At 41.3% G+C, this 23,986-nt stretch overlaps 1 protein-coding gene across 1 annotated transcript in view; it reads right to left on the bottom strand.

The window, feature by feature from the left end:
- Positions 1 to 23,986, bottom strand: part of maml3 (mastermind-like transcriptional coactivator 3) — a 103,143-nt gene that overhangs the window by 15,891 nt on the left and 63,266 nt on the right. The gene's annotated exons all lie outside the window — the stretch shown is intronic.

The following is a 23,986-nucleotide window of genomic DNA, read 5'->3' as shown; positions in this document are numbered from 1 at the left end:
ATCTCAGCCACACTGGTGGCAGGCAATGTTCCCTGAAAGGCATTGCGTGTGTTTTTAAAAAAATGAGTCAGTTTTCATGACACTTATCTTCTAACATGTGCTATCAATACAGAAAATGGGGGCACACTTTGGGTGAAAACGCATGCAACCACTGAAGAGGTGTGACCCATTGCAGTGAGTCCTGCATTGTAAAGTTTTCCTGAGACGAGAGTTTCATTGAGATCCAATTGAAATATATTTCATACTTTTAAATGTGAAATTGACTTGCCTATGGATTATACTGATCGTCCCCAGTAACGTGCACGGCTCATCCAATGGGTTACTTTGAAGGAGCATGTGTATTTGCATCCTGTACTTGACAAATAAAATAAAAGTAACTTATTCCGAGGACTGTGCTCATGACTAAATGTATATTTGAAGCTGTTCCATTAATTGAAAAAGCAAGTAAGCCTGCCTTTGTTCCAGCCACACATATTTCTATGGATTTCATGACCCACATCTGTCAAAAAAAAAAAAAAAACATTCAAAATCTAATCTTGCCATTTTCTATAGGAGTCAATAGGAGACTCTGCACAGCCCCAAAAGTGGAACTGCGTACCTTTCCTGACTTAAGCACCTGGGAGAACCAGACCCTTTGCTCGTACGGGTTTACGCTTCAGGTTCTAGAGGGCATCTGGCAGATACATATGTATGCCTTTAAATTAATCCGTGATCGTAAAGTGACCAGTAGCCGCCGCAGTTAGCGCTGAGTACCGATAACTTGAAATAAGTCCGGCTATCTTCCTGATCCCAATGTCCGGTATTTGTACTCACCCATTCCTAATATTCATTAATAATAATATAAAGAATGAGATCATAAAATTCATGCAACTCCAGTTGTCTGGTCACCATGGTAGCCAAGCAGCCAATCTGTCGTAACTCTGGTGGAAAACAAAGTGCTCTCTACATAAAACGAAACTGAAGAGCCAATTACCTCGGTTGAGACCAGAGATGTATTTGAAAACAACAATGCCATTGAGCGAGATATAAGAAAAAGGGAGGGGTGGCGGCTGTAAGAATGACACGAGAGGGACGGAATCAAAGCTTTTGATAAAAGAATGAAAACACTCATCTCCACGAAATGAGGCAAAAGGGCAGGGAAAGCAGGGAGAAATATATTGGTGGAACGGTTTTTGAAAGCGAGAACTGAGATCGATGTGTCAACAAATACTGGGGGGCGGGGGTTGCTTTTGGGGGAGACGTGGGGACAGAGTGGGAGGAAAGCAAAGAATAATACAGAGAAAACAAGCTAAAGTCAACAACCCAAGGACAATCGAATTAGAGAAAAAGGTATGAGAAGAGACAGATGTCAGAGAAAAGAGGCTCCGCGATATGGAAAAGATTCTTGAACAACGAATAGAAATTTGTGACATCAACTTTTGACGGCACAGAATTTAAGGCGAGATGAGGGGGTGGGGTGATGGGACTGAAAAGATAAGAGAAAAGAACGAATTATTGTACAATTCTGCTAATTAGCGCCCGCTCTACCGACAAGCTCAGCAAGGCGGCAGGCATTTACTGAAGAATTGACACTAACCTGACGGCCCTTGGGTGGGAGGGGCCTGAGGTAAAGGGGAGGTGGGGGTGGTGTGAGCTGTGGAAGGCAGAGAGGGAGTGAGCCGGTGTAGCGGGCGGATGCACAAGGAGACAAATGGATGGTGATTGAGAGGAAGAGTGGGGGGAGGAGGTGGCAGTTGCGGTCTGAAGTTATCTGAAAGCACTCCATCAGGCTAAAGACAAAGACAAAGAAGATCGAGGGACTCCAGGGCACAAGATGGTGATGTCTGTTTGTCCATATATTGAAGTTTTTACATGAATTCACAGCCTCATTTAGTCTCCACCTGCAGCAGTTAACATGAAGTCATCTATAATGTAGCGAATCAGAATAATCAATACTTTTTTTTTTTTTTGCTAAGACACAATTGACGGTGTTACATGGCTGAAAATAATTATAAACTGTATTTTTTTTGGTAAAACACAATTGGCAGTGTTACATAGCTCAAAATAATTCTATCTATAAACTCTGCATTTTGAACCATTTCTTGTTAGCATAGACTGTAAAAGAATGGATAACTGATCATTTGCAGTTTGTCCACAAGTGGCGAGGCACGCCACGCGTCAGGAACGTGGCACCCGACAAAACGTTACTTTATTCACCGCATACACATGCCGCGGTTAATGGTTACTGGTGGATTCAAGCACAAGCGAAGAGGGCGAAATGAAAGAGAGGGGTTAAGTCGTTGAGTACGAAGGGATTTAGACCTCAGAGGAAGAGAGGAGAGAGAGAACAAAAGTAGAGCAGTAAATGACTCAGTGAGCGTGTAAGTGTTTAACTGTGCCATACTGGTGTTAGTGAGTGATAAGAAAATCTAGAGGGGCCACGGTGAAGCTAATGCTACCAGGTCTCCAGCACTTTCTTGAATTTGTTCTTGCTTTTATGGGTCCCTGTTGAGCCACACCAGATGTGGGAAGCAACGAGAATGAGAATATTGCATATGTCATTTCTCCTTTTTCTTTTCTCTCGAGACTGCGGTGCCTCTCCACAGATGAGCCACCCGAACTGATTGACCTTATCGACAAGTTCCACTTTTCTGCGAGTATATATGCATGTGTGTGCGTATGAGCATATCTGTCCTGTGAGACTAATGTTATGCCTCTAGGTTGTGCCGCAAAGAAATCAATGAGAACAAAACCTTTTCCACCTGAGAAAACCAATGACTGTGGCTTTTGCAACACACGCAGAAATGTGTCGGTGTGTGTTAAACACGCTTGCAGGTCGAGTTTTGCACCTCCTCTTTATCCCCGTAACAAATAGGGATAATAAAGCAATTTGGTAAACCGTGCATACCTGTCTACTATATCCGATGTTGTCTTTCAAACCTGGAGGTGATCGTTAAAGATGTCTAATGGTGGCTGTGGTGGGCTAATGCGTCAGGTGCTCTCAGAGAGCAGAGTGGGCCATTTGTGATGTGGCTGCTGAGATTGATTGGGGTGGGCGAGAGCAGCATATTCTAGCGTTGTTAGCCTTGCTCATTGACCAAATGGAGATCAATACGCAGAGCGGCCCGAGGACAGTCTAACACATGTGCGTGCGCACACAAACACACACACACGCACGCACGCACGCACACACACATATATACTGCCCAAATGTTATTGCATATATAGACATTGCTCTGTGGACAAACACGGAAGAAAAGAAAACAACACACACACATACGCCAACAGCCCGTGGTCTAAATAACGTTAATGATTTGACCATTAGGAGGGAGGCATGAATCAGTGGTAATGGCTACCAGGGAGGGACTTTATTGATACATTGTAACACATGCACGGGAATATACACACAAACAAAATGGCATGTCTAAAAATGCAATTAGAGCGACGGAACAACAAAATGCCCGAACGTGTCTAAGAGTTGCATATCTGCCGACTAAATGACAGTAGAAAGAAAAACATGTTTTTCTATGATGCCAATTATGCTGAGAAGTACTCAGAGTCAATAGATGTCTGACAACACCTTTGCGGTAAACATTTATGTTATGTCACTTCACTAAGACTATTCTTATTGGTGAGACACTAAAAGAAGTTGAATTTCACCTATGGTGGTGTACAGAATAAACTCGGTTTACAAGAAAGTTCCCTTCCTGCTGTGGTGAAGTCACCTGATTTTGTCAGAAGGCACTGTTGTCTGTCATGAACAGACTGTACACTCTTCTAGGCCATGCATGTGCATGAGTCAAAAGAAAAAAAAATACAATGCAGCTCGAGAGTGCGCCTTCGTGTGCTGCACGATGATGTTTTTCATATGCCATTGTGCAAACTAGATCATTAAATGACGTTTGGATATTAAAATATCATGCATACAGTAAATATGTGTATAAAATAAAACCAGTCAATGTGGCGACTGTACTGTTTGAGTAAAGTGGAAGGAAAAAAAAGAGAGCCACTGTTGCAGATACCCTTTGAGATGTTTATTCAGTGGGACAAATAATTGCTGCTCTTTGCAGGGAGCCAAAGTCAGTTTTTTTGTGGAAGATGCATCTTAAAGGTTGAGCATTCTTTCCAAATTTTTGTTTTGTTTAAAAAAAAATCTTATTTTTCTTCAATGCATATCAAAGGGTGTCAATAATACTCAGACTGTTTCTATTCGCAGGCCAGTCCGGGCCCTATTCCCCACCAATAGTGGGGGTCCACTGTATTGCTTTTTTCATTTCATCACTCAGTAGTTTTAATGGAATGTTAGCATTTTGTCACAAGTTCTCTGTCCAGATCTTCATGATTCGTCTTTAACTGATAGAAAAGACTCATCATGTTTGAGTCGCTAGTAAAGACTTGTTGGCGGCATGTTGTGCAGATTACCATTTACTGGCGGGTGTCCGACTAAAGCCAAACCATGGAATTACCGTTCCAATTTTACAGCACCAACTGCTTGGACTGCTGTCCACTTTGTTCCCTGGTATGCTCTTCACATCTGGCATGTTGTTTATATCCATGCTCCTCTAGCAGTGCTGTAAACGAGTAGTTGCGTGTGATGTAAACATGCTAGCACAAAGCTGTAGCGTTGCAGCAGTTACATTAACCTCACTGACTGTTCATACAATGTTTGTAGCTTCCAAGTTGCAGGACATCTGCACAGACTCCGTTGAAGTCAGCCCACAAGTGACCACTTGCCCATAATCATCCCTGTGCCCCACTCTCCAGGCATGACCAATCAACCAACAATGAATTCAACTGTTAAATTAATTTAAATATTGAATTGTGAAGTCATGCCTGGAGAGTGAGGCACAAGGATGATGTTAAAGAAGCCAACTGTTGTTATGGTACACAACATGCACTACACTGCGTGTGCGCCATTAGAATAGAATAGAATAGAATAGAACAACAAAGTGGAGGTACAACAAAATTGCAGGTGGCTTTACAAGATGCTGGTACTTGGTATAAATATAAATAGTATAAATATAAATAGTATAAAGAGTGTAAACTGTGTAGAGAGTGTGAGGATTTGCAAGTGTTGGTCTGATATAGAGTGACTTTAGACAACCTACACTTGAGTGAATTCCAGAGCAATCCAATTGGCAGCTCGCGGCCCACAAGCAGCCCGGAACAAACCCTCAAGTGGGTCAGCCTGTGGTCCAACCTACCTGAATTGAATTGCATCGCAATCGCAGTATGTTGACTAAACATAGAAATCAGAGAATAATATCTGTTGAGAGGCTGAAATAAGAGGAGTTGGACCATTTTAAGTTTGAATGATCTAAACTATTACTCGATTAGCAAAATACTTGTTTATTAATTTCAAAATTGATTAGATGTCGATTAATCGATTGATATAGACAGGTCTAGTATCTATATTTAGAAATGACGGCGAGTGTGCTCCCCAGGCAACAATCATGGGTCACATTTTCTTGTGCTTGGCCCCGAAGGCAGCAGGCTTAAACGTGGACAGTGACATAAAAGTTTAGAATTCCTGAATTCCAAGGTGAGCCTCAACTTCACAACCAAGGTCATTTCATCTGAAAAGAGTGAAGAAAGCAACAGGGTAGGTGGAATGAGAGAGGAGCAGAAGGAGATATGGAAAATAAACTACTATATTTAGCCTGATATGACATTCCACGGAAGTACAGTATATTACTGTTTTTACTGAAGGAGGACAGTAAGGGATAGACAGTGGATTCAACACATACGTATGTATGATAATGATAATCCCATACTTTTTACAGATCTGAACTATATATAATATATATATATATAATTAAGTCACACAATGGGTTTGCAGTAAAAATGTTTCTATATATCGTCAAATTGAGGCAGACTATCTTACTATATGGTTCGTGGATGTTTTCAGTCTCATCTTCTGCCAAGGAGGAGGAGTGAGAAAGTTTTTTTAAATGAGAGAAACAATGTAAGAAAGCACGAGTTGATATACTATAGTGGAAATAAAGAGGTATGGCATAGGGTGGTTGGAGCAGCAGAAGAAGAGGAAACAGAAGAGCGGAAAAAGTAGAAAAACCTGGTTGCCAGGTGCTGTAATATATTCGATTGTGAACAAGTGTATGTGATTATCTCCAATAATAATCATAATAATAAAAAATAATTGCCATCCAATTTGTAATATCATCATTCTAGTTCCTGAACTATATTATAAAAATAAAACTGAAGTGAAATTGATGCCCAAGACGCCCAAGGAGAGCGTACAAAGTAAACGGGAAAGATAGATCGAACGATAATGACGCTACAGAATAAGGGAAAGGCTGTGCAAGTTTGTGCAATTTCAGCAAGATCTGTTTGTGTGTGTTGTTCCAGATGGCAAGGTTGACGTTAATGAATGATTGGTGCTGGTGGCATCACACAAAGAGTGTACTTAGAGACGGAATAAATAAGATCATGTACCTTCTGGTAGGTCCCTTTTTTATGCATTTGCCAGATTAACAGCATTGTAACAATAACACTCGGGTATTATTCTTGCTTAGGGTCACTGATTGGAAGAAACAAATCTTATAACATTAAAACTATTTTCAAATCATGAATATGTTGCCATAAACAACATAAACAAGCCAGTATCAACATGAAAAACTAGCAGCTACTTTAGAGAGAAAAACACAAAACACCAAAAAGCTGAGAAATACTTAAAAACATCCAGTGGAAAGTGGGGACACAATAGATAAACCAGTTTTGTAGCATAACTAAGACAGCACATTTCTTAAGCGTCACTCTCCAGCACACTTTTGGATTCGTCACTAGTTGCAACTGTGATCTGGCTGCTGGCTGAGGCACATCCCCATTATCCAGGTTTCACCATTCAGTGTACTGATGTCATATGTTGTCCAAATAACAACTACTGTATAAAACCCAGTGATTTCCATCTAGCTTTAAAATTGTAAAACAATTGGAAAAGACAATAAAAGTTCTTATCTTGGCCATGTGCTTGCATTGGATGCAAACATTTGAAGACTGTTACAAGATAATAGAAGAATTGCCATTCATTTCAATTTGAAGGAAAAATGCTATATTGGGATAGAGAAGTATTTCTTTCACTGTTTTAGGGAAATGTGGATCCAAATTAATAATGGTATTGGTACTTTGTGATTAAAGTGTTGAGCACTTGGTATTGGTCTGAAAAAATAACGTCATTGAACATCCCGAGTCTTCAAGCCACACATCCAAACAGGTAGTGTATGTAGGTGTATTACTATCTGAACTAATTACAGTAATCCCTCGTTTATCGCGGATAATTGGTTCGAAAAACCACCCGCGATAAGTGAAATCTGCGAAGTACGGTCACCAACAAGAAGTACTGGGCAGGCTAACGAGTTAGCGGAAATATGCTAATTGCGATGCGATCGTGCTAACACGCGAAAACGGAACATTTGGAGCAATACTACATTGTCCTAAAGGTTAGACACGTTTCCCTGAATTTAGAAGTTTTATTTTGACTTTTAAATGTTTTTAAAAAATCTGCGATGTAGTGAAGCTGCGATAATCGAAACGCGAAGTAGCGAGGGATCATTGTACCAGCACTGGCTTGACAAGCTGACATACATATTGCAATGTTTTAAATTATTTTATGAAACTGTGTGGAAAAGCTGTCCAATGTGCATTTGTATAGAATAGTAAAAGTGCCGGAAGACAAGGTAGCATACTTTATGAGCAAACACTTAAACAGTTCTCGACATGTACAAAAAGAGCAATGAGGTTTGGCTGACAGCATGGAACTACCAAAGAGGTACACAGACAAATAACCAAACCACACCCCATCTTATCTCCGTTCCCTAGTGTCTCCACAGGGGCAAAGTGTTGGCATGGCCTGCCTACACAGAGGCCACAGAGAGATTTACCTCCTCTGCACTGCTTGTTCTGAGAAAGTAGGACAAAGAGAAGGGTAGATGGAAGATGAATGGAGTTTAGGCTGTGATGGGCAAGGTCGTGTAAGTATGGAGATTTTATAGGGACATGGCGCCCAAGGTGACTGTTGTGACTAAGAGTGACGCACACATCATGGTCTCAAGTTCAGAGTGTAAAAGACGGGCTGGAGGGCCAGACTGAAGAAATAAAAAGAGAGTGATAGATGGAAAATGAGACCGATTTGGTCTTTACTTGAGTCGCGTTGGAAAGTGGAGAGCTCAGTGTGTGTGTGTGCTGCAACAACCCCCACTGGCAGATTACAGAGTGACGTAGTGTTATCATTTCGCTGATAGGCGGTCTTCCACAGGAGGGGGATAGGGAGGAGGAGGAAAGGGTAGTGAGGGGAGGGGTGAGGACAGAAACGGGGAGGGGTGACAAGTCTCATTGCTGGAAAAATGGTCTAATAGCAAAGAAAAGGGGAGGGAGAGAAGGAGGCAGGAAAAAGGGAAAAGTGAGGCAGAGATAGAGACATAGTGCTGCACAAAGGAACAGAGCAGACACAAAGAGGAACAGAGGGGTAAGGAAGGGAGAAAGATGGCTGAGACCTTTTTGTACACATGATCAGCCAGTACAAAAGCAAGCCAAAACCTTAACAGTTTAGGAATGGGATAGAAGAGTGGAACAATGAAAGACAGGTGACGCAGACGTGGAAAGGCAGACTATAAAATTATTAACACACAAAAGAGAGAGAGAGCAAAAAAAAAACAAAAATCAGAACGGGTGGTTCACACATCGTGCGTGCTGGTCCCCACATGGCAGCATCAAGAAACATTTACAATGAGGCAGCTGTTCCATTAGCTACTGCCATTGTGCCTAATTACATCCTGGTCTTCTTAGACAAACATACACACGCGCACACACACACGCAGTCTCTCTCTCTCTGTCGCACGCACACACACACACTAAAAGAGCATATGTGAACGTAAACACACAATCGTTGCCTGTCCAGCCAACCAAAAAATCCCAACCACGCACGCTAACAAGGAAAGGAACTTGGCGCAGAAGACACACACACAATGTGTGTGTTAATCACAGTGCACAGTCCCTTACACCCTTCCAAGCCCCCCATACAAGAACACACGGCAGAGAAATGACACTTTATACACAGACACAAGCACGCACTGCATGCGCGCACACCTCCCCCAGCTTTTGAGGAGGATCTGAGGCATTGTGAAATACCAAACATACCAGAGAAGCCACATGAGAGAGAAAAAGGCAGCGTTTGAGACGCCTCAAAAGGCACACTCACACTCTGAGATGCACTGCTTGCAGTTTTACAAGAATGAGGCTTTTCACACATCAACACAAGCACACAAGAGCAAGATAACACGATTCAACGCCCGATAGACAAATATGCATCGATGCCAACCCTGCACAGAGACACACACACGAGCACACATACAGGCATAGACTTTCCGCTTAATCAGCTCAGTGTTGTAGTATTTGGATAAGAGGCACTCCTAAGACGACCTGACAATGGTGAGACGGGAGAGCTTACACTGTATTAAACCAGACGAACAGTACCCAGCCATTTTTCAAGGAGTGTAATGTTGCTAACCTGCCAAAGCAATGATGTGGAAGAGGCACTGAACAAAGTTGGTTCAAACTTCAATCCGAGCGTGTGGAATTGTGAACAAAGTGTTGGATATCAGAAGGCCACTTTACTGCTCACTTTGAAAGTACAGTTTGTGCTCCATCCACCAGGTGTACCCGCCGCACATTGTTTTTATGTCACATCTACTTCCATATACATACCAGTGATGTCATCAATGATAGGATGCCTCAAGTCAGCCATGTGACTTCACTCAAATGCAAATAATGACCTAATGTTAGCATATGTATTTTCTATATCAAGCAAGCCTCATCTGCAGCAAGACACTCAGCACGCCGCCTGAAAATGCAGATATGATCATTTTCCTCAACAAGGACTGTTTTTCTATTCATACTGTATGTGCTGCTAGTCTGAACCCGGTTGCTAAATTGCTCTGCTTTTGTCTATCTACACAGCAGGTTAGCTCATCAGTGGGAGCCACGTGTCCACTCATTTACAGTCACGTGTAATTGTATTTTTACGAGTTTTTAAAAATACAACTCTCCTTTGAAAGGGAGAAATATACTTCCATTAAGGTTCATAGGTTTGATGATAACGCTGTGAGAAATTCTGAGTAAAGTTCATAAAAAGCATAGAAGTATTCGTTGACAAGTTCAGACAATAACTGATTTACATCTCTGTTTAAACCAGGGGTGTCCACACTTTTCCTTTTTTGTTGGGCAGTGGGGGTACTGAAATGATGTTTGATTGGTTGAAAATATGAGAGAAGAGAATAAACTTCTCCTCTTTGACCTTGCCTTTTTAGATGATTATTATTATGGTGTTCACAATTATTTTGCAGCTGATTAGGGCTAGCAAAGGAGCCGCCGTAGTGCGCTGGTCAGGAAATAATGGGCGTTTCGACATTGCCAATGAACCAATCATAGGACGACTTAGGACATGTGACATGCAGCAAGACGAACAAACTTTCTGTCCTTCCATACTTTCTGTGTCGTGCTCATGAAATGTCCCTTACAAGCAGTTTAGCTCACGCAACAGTAGACAAGACTTCCCATACCGTCATGCAAGAAGATCATTCATTTAAACCAGGGGTTTTCAACTAGTTTTGTCCAAGGGACCACCCTTATAACCAAGAAGCAACTCAGGGACCCCTGCTTTGGCAGAATATTATTTTATTTGGCACTGAAGGAGGACAGACCGAGCTATTTATTTGCATCTATTTTGGGAATCTCAGCTACATTTGACATAATTTGGATGGGTAACTGATTCACAAAATTAGCTGGGAAATAACTAAAATTTATACCTAACATTTAAAAAATTTCCATTTACAATTTCGCGGACCACCTGCAATACCACCAAAGACTATAAGAGGGCCGCGGACCACCGGTTGACAATCACTGATTTAAACCATTTATGCTTTTTTTCTCTCAGTTGATCTGCCGAAGTCAAATAACTCAAAGGGTTTGTTTACCACCATCGGAGAATGTTTTTGCCTTTTGCCACCCGAAAGAACCTTTGACATCGTGGTGTCATATATAGTTCAAATAGCTGTACATCATTGTTTTCTGTTTTAATTCTGGTCTAAAAAGTCTCATTCACACATTATTGTAAATACGTAGTCGTTTTTGGATTAGTAGGCCTGCGCACCAGCTGAAATGTTTGGTTGTCTGACCTTAACAATGACGGTTTAGAAAAAACACCCAGAGGCAAAGCAGGCAGTTGTCTCACCGAGTCTGCAATCAGCAAGAGTAGATGTAATTCTCCCATTCAGAACAGGTTTCAATTATTTCACTCTCAGGATTAAGATGGGGCGAGTCCCTCTTATGAGTGACTGCGTTACCATTGCTCTGATGGGGACATTGTCCATTACACCTCATTGGTTCCCTAAATCACTATTCATTTTCAACGGGGTACCCTGTAGTTTAAACCCACCGAGAGGAGCAAATGAGAGAGGATACAAAAGAGAACAAGAGAAATCGGTCACGTTGCGGACACCACGTCAAGCCAAGCAAATGCAACATCTGAAGAGATGCAACCCCGTTTAGGACAGGTATGAGCTGTTATCACTCTCTGGCGCGTTCTACCTCACACACGCATGCACACGTGTGCACACACACATGCTGTCTTCATTTCCATCCCCCACCTTGATTTATGAACTCTACCAGGGAGATTGCTTTTCACAAGAGCAAAACATATAGCAGCCTGCCTTTGAAAAAAACTATATCACATGCACGACCCCCCCCCCCCCCCACACACACACACACAAGGTCATAAAGCCATGCCTGCTGTCTATGTCAAGGAGAAATGGAGAAGAAAAACAAACAGATTTCTTAATAGTAAAACAGTAGTGTTGAGAGGTGACTGCGGAATACCTGACTTAGATGCTTATTTCAAATCCAGCACCCCACCAACAATAAGGATGCACCCAGATCTGCACCAGAGTAACAATAGTTAATAGTTAAAATATAGTGGTGCTTTGAGATTAGCAATAAACCGATTATCGACTGGTTCGGTTATCGGCGCCGATATTCTTCATTTTGATAAATATTTGCATCAGCCTTCTTAAAAAAATCGGACAGCCGACAATAAATCAATTTAAAACTGTTTTGTCATCAGGGAACTATTTATTTAAATGTTAATTTTTCAAATCAAATTTTCAACTATTCATTTAAATTTTAATTCAACTTTAAATGAGATGCTGCTGACCATGGGAAGTCTCTGTACCTTGTTTTTCTTTGATATTAACACAAATATAAGTCAAATTTGAATAAAATCATCATCCATCCATCCATTTTCTGAACCGCTTAGTCCCCACGGGGGTCGCGGGAGTGCTGGAGCCTATCCCAGCCGTCAACGGGCAGTAGGCGGGGGACACCCTGAACCGGTTGCCAGCCGATCGCAGGGCACACAGAGACAAACAACCATTTGCACTCGCACTCACACCTAGGGACAATTTGGAGTCTCCAATCGGCCTACCAAGCATGTTTTTGGGATGTGGGAGGAAACCGGAGTGCCCGGAGAAAACCCACGCGGGCCCGGGGAGAACATGCAAACTCCACACAGGGAGGGCCGGAGGTGGAATCGAACCCGCACCCTCCTAACTGTGCGGCGGACGTGCTACCCAGTGCGCCACCGAGCCGCTGAATAAAATCAGTTATTTTAAAATGTAAAAAGCGAATAATGGAGAGCTATTTACTTACGTTTTCATGCAACTTTAAGACATGCTGATCCCTGTGGGAGTTCCTTTAACTTTTGTTAGAATTTCAAAACATCTATTTTCTAAGATTACAAGTAAATTTTCATTCATTCATTCATTCATTCATTCATTCATTCATCCATTCATTCATTCATTCATTCATTCATTCATTCATTCATTCATCCATTCATTCATTCATTCATCATCTGAAAATTTCAACACTACAAATCTTAAAGTTGTTCAATGTTAAAACAACCCATATGATTCTATTTTAAGCATTCCACAGGTAATTATTATTTTATATATTTTTGGCAAAATGGTGGTCTAATTTCTTATGAAATGGGAGTTATTTTGGTGGCTAAAACGCATGGTTCACTAAAACACTGCCTCCTCTGTACTTACACACGTTCGACTGTAGACTTGAGGTGTGGTTAATAAACACTCACAAAAGAGGGCATCTCATAATTACATAGTGGGTGAAAAAACTCATTGCACCAAACAACAATAACTAGTAGTTGAGGACACTTGTACGTAGAAACATTTTTAATTATTTTTCTAATTTCTAATTTGATGCACAAAAATCTGAAAAATAGTGTGTGTGTGTGTGTGTGTGTGTGTTTAGTCGGCAGGGGCGGTACGGGGGTTGCTTTTTGCTGCTGTGTTTAGTTTAACTGTTATTGTAATTTAACATTTTGTGAATTTCTGCAGTGAAAAAAGTGATTTAACAGTAATAAGGATGGACATTTTAACTGTACTTGCAACACAATTATTCTCAATCATTTATTAATATCCTTATTTAAATAGGCCATCAATTGTTGCAGCTACAAATATAGTTAAGGTTTTATTGTTCATTAAGGCTGCTGGAGCATGGGCTTTTCAAGAGATGAGAAATTAAATCATGTGTATTCACCTTGGAGGTTTACCTCCGTACCTGTGTTCAACATGTCACACCTGGTGAGAAGTTGCTCCTGCTATATTTCTATTCTGGGCCTCAACCTTGTGACCTTGTCATTGTCTTTGTGGCTATTTTTGTCATGCAACTATGCCCAAAGCAGTTCATGAGACACCAAAATGTGTGTGTGTGACAAAAAACTGTTGTCAGCTAAGAGTCCCGGTGTCAAACGGTTACTACATAAAGACTGATGGTGGCTCATTTGTAGCGCTGACAGTGAGGGTGTGACTCTCTGAAAACAATAACGTAACCTCTATTGTCTTGTGTCCTCTAAATTATTTTCTTTGCAGGCTTTGTAATCAAGACACATGCTTCATATCACTAAAGTGTGCTTATGTATTGTTCATTTGCATATATTTTTCAATAAATTTAGTGGCCACTGCATTATGTACAATTAGATAGCACTAGGGCAGCTCGGTGGCGCACTGGTTAGCACGTCCGCCTCACAGTTAGGAGGGTGTGGGTTCGATTCCTCCTCCGGCCCTCCCTGTGTGAAGTTAGCATGTTCTCCCCGTGCCCGCGTGGGTTTTCTCCGGGCACTCCGGTTTCCTCCCACTTCCTAAAAAACATGCCAGGGAGAGAGACATAGTCTCTCCAACCTGGGCCATTCTTGGGAGCTCCTTCCAGTTGGACATGCTTGGAACACCTCACCAGGGAGGAGTCCAGGAAACAAGATGCCTGGACCGCCTCATTTTGCTCCTCGTGATGCAGAGTATTTGACTCAGTGAGCACTGAAGCTGTGTTACGCTTGGCCGGCTGGTACTCATCAGTGTCCAGTGTCCCACGGGCCAAATAAGCTTGATAGGACTCTTTCTTCAGTCTGACAACATCTCTTGTCTTTGGTGTCCACCAATGGATTGGTGGATTGCCACCACGACAGGTACACTACCGTTCAAAGGTTTGGGGTCACTCAGACAATTGAGTGTTTTCTATGAAAACTGACATAATTGCACAAGGGTTTTCTAATCATCCATTCACCTTCTAACACAATTTGCAAACACAATGGACCATTGGAGGATGGTTGCTGGAAAGTAGATATTGCAGTAAAAACCAGACGTTTGCAGCTAGAATCGTAATTTATCACATTAACAATGTATAGAGTGTATTCTGATTAGTTTAATGTTTTCCTCATTGGGAAAAATAGCGATTTTATTTAAAAAATAAGGACATTCCTAAGTGACTCCAAACTTTTGAAAGGTAGTGTATCAACCACTTTAGGGCCACAGCTCCGGTCGGCCACCTCAACAGTGGAGACACAGAACATGGTCCACTCTGACTCAATGTTCCCCGCTTCCCCTGGGAGAAGGGCGAAGAAGCTCTGCCGGAGGTGGGAATCCAATACAAGCTGTCCAATGACACAACCACAAGTCAAATATTAAAGGGTGGGCCATGGGACCATATGACAGACGCCAATGGGAAATGTACGAATATAAAATGACAGGATATTTATCTGGAATAAAAGGTTCCTGAATGAGAAAACACTAACCAGTTTAAGATCACCTGGAACATTCAATTTTGTGTGGGGTTCTGAGTATGGTCAATAAGCTTAAAGACAGGAATTCCAGAGCAAACAATAAATGTCAATCTCTATACTTGAGAGGATTTGCTGAGTTCAATACAGTTTAAATCCACATTTCTGCATGGGCTTTTTTATACAGTCTTTATCAGCTGGTCTACAATGGATGGGTGGAAGAATCAATTTGCTATTTGAATCAATCTGAATTACAATTTTTCAAATCTTTAAAGTTCACAGTGGAATCTTAAAAATCGAATGTCCCAAAGAATGACCCAAAAAACACACAGTCGCAAAAAAAAAAAAAAGAACAACCTGCATGTAATATGTCGCATGAGGGTTCAGGAAATTGTGCGACACCGTAGCATCCCCCAAGAAACATCAATTGAGAGCATCGAAGGAATAATTACGGGGCTCATGTTTTGACATCTATTTCCTTTTTGCACTACTGCCATGCATGATGTCAACAGCTTTTATTTACACACTCTTATCCATGTGGATGCGCACACACACAGGTTGGCTGTTGATGGTGCGGGTAAGGATGTGCTTTCCCAAGCAGTTTCAACTTTTTGTGAGAGTGGCAAACATTCCGGTATGTATGGTAAGCAGATTTTCTGCCTTCTTGCACATAAACTACAATATGCAAGTGTGTGACAAGGTAAGATAGAGCAAAGGAGGAAAAGAGTGGAATAGAGAAATATGAGCGGCGTTAAATTGTTTAAATTAAACCATACTATGGAAGATAAGAAAGGATCAATTTTGTGTCTCCCATAGTGTGTCAGTCTTCATAGGTGAACGCACATGATCGGGAAGCCAAGTTTGCAGCAGGAAATGACATGAAACCCACGACACTGATGATCAATGCTGTGAAATTGGAACTCTGGTTGGAAAGTGAATTATCTTTGCTTCACCGGTGATGATGTCTCACTGCTCTGTTTGTTTGATCAACTTTGTGGATGGAATTAGTGTGACAGCAAATCTTTATTGGTATGGGTTTGTGTTAGGGGTGTAAATCGCGGGTTTTGTCACGATACGATATCATATCGATACAAACGATCACGATACGATTATTGCCGATATCTTAAAGCCTGCTGTGATTCATTCACGATACATCACGATATAGTGCTCCACGATCGATATTTTTATTTCTTTTTTTTAAATAAAAAATATAGAACAATATCCTGATTTATAACAATTCATACGCAAAATCAACAAGGTACTGCAAACTCTTTATTTAGGAAATTACAAGAGTATTGTAGTATACAAAGTGCTTATTTTAACACTGAACTTTATCGAATTCCTATATTTTTTCTCATATAAGTAAAGAAAAATGAATATTCTTTCTTTTTTTGTAATACCATTAACTTTAAAGTGCATTACTGAACTATTTATTTACAATAATTTTAATTGTCCGTTGAGCCATCTTTTCTTTGGAATCCAAAGTGCTTCCAAACGAATGACTTGAAGCCCAAAGGGGAGCGAATTTCCTCGTCTTCTTGGACACTAGCCATAGCACCAGCCCAGGAGCCGCGTAGTTGTCGGCTCCCCTTTCACGTGCCTGCTCTGCTCTGCTCACAACACAGCACGCCGCGTACTGCTCCCAGAAAGAGGAAGCAAGCAACAATGAACTGGATTTCAAAATAAAGTCGCGTCTAATGTCCGAGGTCAAACACGGCGATATAAATCGATGTTTACGTTTAGCATCGATGCCAATAAATCGTAGAGCATTATATCGATTAATCGATGTGTATCGATGAATCGTTACACCCCTAGTTTGTGTGTTTAATTGTCTCCATCCCCTTCATGGTTTGTCCACTGAAATCGCTATATGCGTAATGTTACCAAACCCGCAAAACGTGATAAATTGCCGGATTGTGCACATTCTCTTCGATAATAGAATTCTAAGGTTGACTTAAGGTTTCCAAGTTTATGATGACTAGCTAACAATTAGAAGGTAGTTTCTAAAGCAAGGTAAATCACTTCACGTGAAATGACTTGCTTGGGTTACAAGTGATCGTAACACTAGCTATTTTTAAAAATCTCTACAATGCGATCAGAGTTCGGATTAAAATTATGATCAGATGTATTGTTTACACAAATAATATTAATCCGATTAGGACTTGCGTGTTCATGCATGCTTTGACATGCGCAGTTCAGTTTGGGCAGATTGCAGGCGAAACAAAATATCGCTCCATCCATTCCTAATTTAAACATTAGCGTTATTTCGCATATTTTTCACATTGACAATGCAGCTTCTGGTAATAACCAATTGTGTATAGTGACATCACGGTAGAGCACGTTTGTTTTGAAATGTCGGAATAAGTGTTTTCATGCGCGCCGATCGAATTATCAATCAATATAAACCACCCCTCTCATTCGGAATAAAATCTTGATGGGAATGTGCTTGATTCGATCAGAATATTCTGAATGGGGTGTGTACATGACGTATTTTTTTATCCCAATGAGGCGTTTAATTTGAATAAATGTGTCCATATAAACATTGGTACTGAAGCTAAGAAACCTACAGCATTGATGCCACTCAGGATGATTACTGACCCAGTGTACCATTAAGGTATGTGATTGTGTTCGCTGTGATGGGTCATATACGGAAGACAAACTGATTTAAGTGTGCCGTGGCAATCAAAGACTTCTCTAATCTTGAACTACACACTAAAACCTAATGACTCACAGCCTTTTGCAGCTGCAAACTAAACAAAAGGCTTGGTAAAAAGCCCCCCCCCCCCCCCCCCCCAAAAGAAACCTAATTTATGTTTGGATGTTCTAATCAGGACAGGGGCTCTCCAGGACTGGACTTGGAAACACCTCATATGTACAGTATGTACTGTATGTAATTATGCATGTACTGTATGCACAGTGCTCTCAACAATTATGGGCACCCCTAATTGAGATGTGTAAAAGCCTTAAAGTAAGTTCTGCGTACTGAAGCGTACAATCATGAAAAGTATAGAAATGGTTCATCGGACACATCATCAGTCCCTAAACCTAAACCCTTTGAAAATCTGTGGAGTCGGTTTGTCACTGTCAGATATTTTAGGAACCAATTGTTTTTCTTGGCTGGTTGGTATATATTATTTAGTGATTAAAAAGCAACAAAGCAACGTCTAAGCAATATCACACACAAAGGACTGAAGGTCATTGTTTTCTAAAGTAAAAGCAGGTGTTTGCAAATGCCTTATTTTGATCAAACGCAAACAAAACGTCTGCTTTCATGGAGGACTGTAGAATCAGAAAATGAATACTTTTGATCTCTTAACTCAGACGAAATACATGCTTTTTGGAGTGATTGCTACTTATCCATTATTTCCACTGTACTTTTTTCAAGGAACACTTTTTATGAGACAAAATTAGGTTGTTTTCATGAATTTTGTCAGTTTTTGCTTTATTCTGTCATTTGTGTCAATATCAAGTACAATAATGTTGGATTAGGGTCCTTTAAGAGTGGATTATCGGTTTCAAATCTATTTGAGGTCAATTGTGTCCGTCTATTCTGCGTGCCTGCAACACCACCTCCTTGCACATCTCTTGTATTATCCTCCATTCCCTTGAGCGCTGTATTGGTGGTCATGAGGTTTGAGAGGAGAGGGCTGCCACGAGAATGCGCAGACTGCGACTCCGAGACACAAGTGGGTAAACAGTATAATTCTGGTGTCTGCTCTTGGGCAAGTTCACATTATGTGCTAGACTAACCAGTCGTGTGTACGTATGTGTGTGTTTGTTAGCATCTGAGTGAGCAGATGGGGAGGATGGGGTAAATTTAAGGGACGAGGGCAGGGTCACATCTGTGTCTTCTCTCATGTATGCCTTTGTGCGTGTGTGGTGCCCACATTTGGTACCATCAACACAAACAAGATGATTACTGATTAGTGACACGGCACACAATTACATAAAAATCAAATGTCTGACCTCCCACATTTCTTCAGCCATCAGTTTTTCTGTGAAATCTACCATCGACATCTCTTGATTTGGTTAATTTGCAACCAAAATCCAATTAGTTAAACACTGATAGTATTAGTGAGAGTGTCAGTGCCTTCAGCATTAAAGTGCTCAAATAGTGGAGCATTTAAACAGAGACAAGCTGTCGCGTGTATGCACACACACAGAAGCAACCCCTGTCTACCCTCATCTTGGAGCTGCCATTGATTTGGGCTGTAAGGTGCCTTGGGCAATGGTTTCCACAGCAACCGGCAGCTGAGGAAGGCAGCCAAAGTTTGAGCTGGTGTGAGGGAAGTGTCTGCATGATGTTTGTGTGTGCGGGCTATTTGTGAGTATGTACACGAGCAACCAAACATGAATATTTTTTGAGTGTTTGTGTGTGTGTGTGAGAGAGGTACTGGCAGGGGGACAGCAGTCTGTTTAGTATGCAGCCTTCTGACTGCATCTGCCTTCCTACCTTTCTTTGGCTCACAGGATTCAAGAAAGAGAAAAGAAAGATCCATCCATCCATCCATCCATCCATCCATCCATCCATCCATCCATCCATCCATCCATCCATCCATCCATCCATCCATCCATCCATCCATCCATCCATCCATCCATCCAACCCCCACCTACATACCTACCGACCCATCCTTACTTCACCAGCCTCACCCCCACTGGCTGTTAGGCAAAATCATGATACATTTTTCTGAAATTCCCAATGGCCATCTCTGTCATTACCATTGTACCATGAGAAAAAAAAATCAGAAAGTCGTAGGAAGATGCCTATTGATATACTTTGGTTTACTGTGTTATATGTAATGTAACTAATGACTTCAGACTAATAATGAAGTTAATATTTTGACTTCCACAACGATTTAGGTTTCATGGCGTCACGAATAAATAAGTCATAAGTCGCTAATACATAGTATATTAGCTGACGCTAATACAATCTATTCTGACCAGTGGCTATGGGGTGGCCAGTAAATGTTCGCTACCCCAACTGGTTGAAAGTTAAAAACAACTTTGTGGGGTCGGTGTTGCATACTGCCGCATATTGTATGTACCCATAATGGATGCTTATACTGCTATATGCAGAAAAACAATGCAGAGGTTATCTACACCTCAGATGGCACAACCGACTAGCCTCTAATCTCAGAAACAACCCCAACATTACAGATATGCATTTTATCTCATGAAATCATAAATTTTCTATAAACACGTAGACAGCAACAACACTATTGAGTCAAAGCGATGTGGTGCAGTACCAGCAGCTTCCTCTAAGCACAGTGTTTAAGGAGGCGAAGAGGGAAGGCTGCAGGGAGAATGATGAGAGAAGAGATATAAAGAAAAAAGTAGACACTAAAAGCACAGAGAAAGCAGTTTGTCGTGTGTGCCTCTTCACAGGAAGCATCTCAGCAGAGTGAGGGAGAGCAAATACACGCGAGAACACAGCCCCCCCATTAGCCCTCTCCCTTTCCACAAGTACACCCCTCCACAACTTGCACCCACCCCCCATCTTCAGAGACTCACAAGGGATCTGAGAGCAGCTCAGCTCAAGCCCTGACACGTGTGCCTGAGAGAGGGGAGGAGTTAGAAAGTGAGCAGTATTCAATGTATGTGTGTGCATGTGTGTGCTTGTGAGAGCGATAGAGTGTGTGACCGAGTGAGCAGACGATCCGTGAGCGTGAGGGAGTGCGATATTGCTCTCTCGCCGCGTGGGGAGAGAGCCAGTCTTTTTCACCTTCCCCTTATTCCTTCTTTCTATCTTAGACCTTTGACTTCTAAATTTACTATAATCTAGTACACCTATAACTCTGTTTAATAAAAAAAAAAAAAAAATCAGCAGTTAAAAAATTCTGCTAATTTCCTTCAGCGACAAGGTGATTGTATCACAGCAAGAATAAAGCAAACATAAATATGTGCATGTATACCACATTGAAAGCAGTTGTATTGATAGTGAAAGTTTAAAGTAAAATGTGTATCTTCTTTTTTTTATTTTAACCGATATTAAAGGCCTTTTTAGCATCAGTTGTAGACAATCTGGTCACTTCAAAATCAAATATTTTTCAGCCTCGTCTAATAAATAAACCAAATTTATTTTAGCATTATTTATTTATTTATTTTTCAGCCTCGTCTAATAAATAAACCAAATTTATTTTAGCATTTGTGCGGTGGCCCACGGCCCGGTACTGGTCCACAGCCCATTAGTTGGGGTCCACTGTGCGAGACAATTATAAGTTTAAATTGTAAATAATTGTATATTTATAATTGTAAATATTCAAATATCTGTGTCATGTCTGCATTCTATGAGAAAGCTGAATTCTTAAAAGCCGTGACAGTAGGGGGGGGACAAGACATTCATTTGGTTCCAGATATTCCCACCAACACATTCCTTATAAATGTAATTGATCCAAGTTGGTCTAAAATTTGCTCACAAGCTTTTTTGGTTTATTTCACTGTCAAGTTGAGAGATGATAGCGAGTGTTTGTGTATAAAATCATATCAACTCATGTATTGGCTAGGTCTTGGCATTTGAGTCCCCATGTGGGAAACGGCAGCTGCTTTTCCTTGAGAGCTTGTGCACGTCAGGCTTTTCCGCACAACTGGTTGGAGAATGAGATGAAAAGAAGGGCAGAGACAATGATCAGAGTGGAATTACCTGAGGATAGCAAGAGGGGTGGAGAGAGTACGCAGCAGGAAGGACTTCACAAGTGTGCGCATGCATGTGGGCGTTTTCACAGCCTGTTTATTGTTGATGGTGTGTGTACGTGAACGTGGGGGCTGGTGTCGTGACTCATGGGGTTATTAGCACCGGCTCAAGCTTCTTCATGTACCGGAGTCGGTGTGTGACACCGACATTTCCTACATGCATCACAATATGCATTGACTTACTAACACACAAAAATGATCAAACTTGCTTCAGTTTAACATGGCGTTTTTTTTTTGGGGCCGAAGCGTTGTCAGTCCATCTTGCATCCTGTTCTAATTATGACGCAGATTAGAGGGAGAGATCTACGCAATGTTTTCATATTACAATACTGCACATGCACTAAACATACTGTACATCATGCTGTACCCCTCAGCATTTTTTCCGAATCATACACATAGATGCCTGGACTGTGTGAACACACTGAAAGTATCACATCAAACACATACAACCATGCCAACATCTACCACAGGAACATGCCTGTGATTTTTCTTTGCCGAGAATGTTACCATCGTGGCAACCTCGGCAACAGCCATAAATTAGCGCACAGCATTATGTGAGGAGCAACAATTAAAGCTTGACTAATAAGCTTTTGAGGAGCACAGCTGATGTTTCCCTAACAGTTCGCCTAAAAACAATTACAGTGATGTTTGAGCTTCACTTGTGAAATACATGCACGCACACACACACATGCACACACACGCACACACACACACGGGTACACACACACGTCTACTTCTTTCTTCAGGTCCATGAAAATACGCATACGGCATCCGGAAAAAATAGAAACCCAACGGAAACCTTGCGTAGCTTCGCATGCAGCTACGCTCCGCAATGCAACTGCACCTGACTTGACACACATGCTCCAATGCTTTCTTTCCCTTGTGGCGTCCGAACGGAGGCCTTAAGGCAGGGGTGTCAAACACATTTTTTTCGCAGGCCACACTGTAGTCATAGCTTCTTTCGGAGGGCCATTGTGACTGTCAACCCAAATAAATGTATGAGCACCTCATATTATATACAGTAAAAGCTACAAAACAAACTGACAAATAACTCGTTTTCAAATCAGACGAGTAAAAACTGACGTCTCAGCTCTTCGTTTGTGTTTATGTCACGTTAGCATACCTATCGTTTAGCCTGTTGTTGCTCGTTCATGTCTGTTCTTGGTGTTGGATTTTGTCGAATAAATTTCCCCCCAAAATGCAACTTATACTCCGGAGCGACTTACATATATATGTTTTTTTTCACATTATTGTGCATTTTATGGCTAATGCGACCTATATTCCGGAGCGACTTTTAGTCCGAAAATTACGGTAAGTGCCTCTACATTATCTACGATTTTGCCCTCATTTTGTTTAAAGTAAAAGGACACTAGTCGAAATTGTCCACAGTATATAGTCCAATACAATCCCATAAGATGCAAGAAGAATATAGAAATATTTTGCATTCACGAAGTTCCATTTTGCATTGCTCACTTATTTTTCCCTTTAGAGCTGGTTGCTCCTTTTTCATATTCACTATATTCACAAAACAATAAATCTCCTGCTTCCTGTGCTTGCTTCTCTGCAAATTTCTCTCTACCCGTGCTTTTGCAGTCTCCAGTTCTCCTCTGCTCACTCAAATAAATCTCTCAAACCCCTCTCCGCCACCCATCGAAATCTACGAAACACACACAAACACATATGGGCACATTCGCACGCAGGCAAACACACAACCCTCTAGGCAACAGCCACAAAGGCCCCATATTAATAAATCTGGTCTTTTATTGGTGCTGAGTCTCTCTGGCAGGAGGGTAAGGGGGGTGGGGTGGGTGACGATGAGGAGGAGGAGGAGACTCAGAGATCAGCACAGGGGTGACTAACTAGTCATATCATGAACGTAACAGAAGATGTGTTTGTGTAAGAAAGAAACACAAAGAAGGAAAGAGCATTCATACGCCCATTCTATTCACAATACAACAGCACAGACATAATTAGCATTAAACACACCATGAAAAGAACCACTTAGACCTTTATCTGGTGTCGCAGTTTGATAAAAAAAAATAAAAAATAAAAGGTAGGTCTACCCACAGTATTTCTTCTCCAATGGATTATTCAAGACACCTGACATCTGGCTGAACCAGTGAAGCATTCTGAATATGGTCATGTTGGTCACCAGGCTCTGGAATCCAACTGCCTGAGGTG

Source organism: Syngnathus acus, chromosome 1 (genome assembly GCF_901709675.1).
Source record: "Syngnathus acus chromosome 1, fSynAcu1.2, whole genome shotgun sequence".
Taxonomy (NCBI): Eukaryota; Metazoa; Chordata; class Actinopteri; order Syngnathiformes; family Syngnathidae; genus Syngnathus; species Syngnathus acus.
This window is presented reverse-complemented; position numbering and strand designations above follow the sequence as displayed.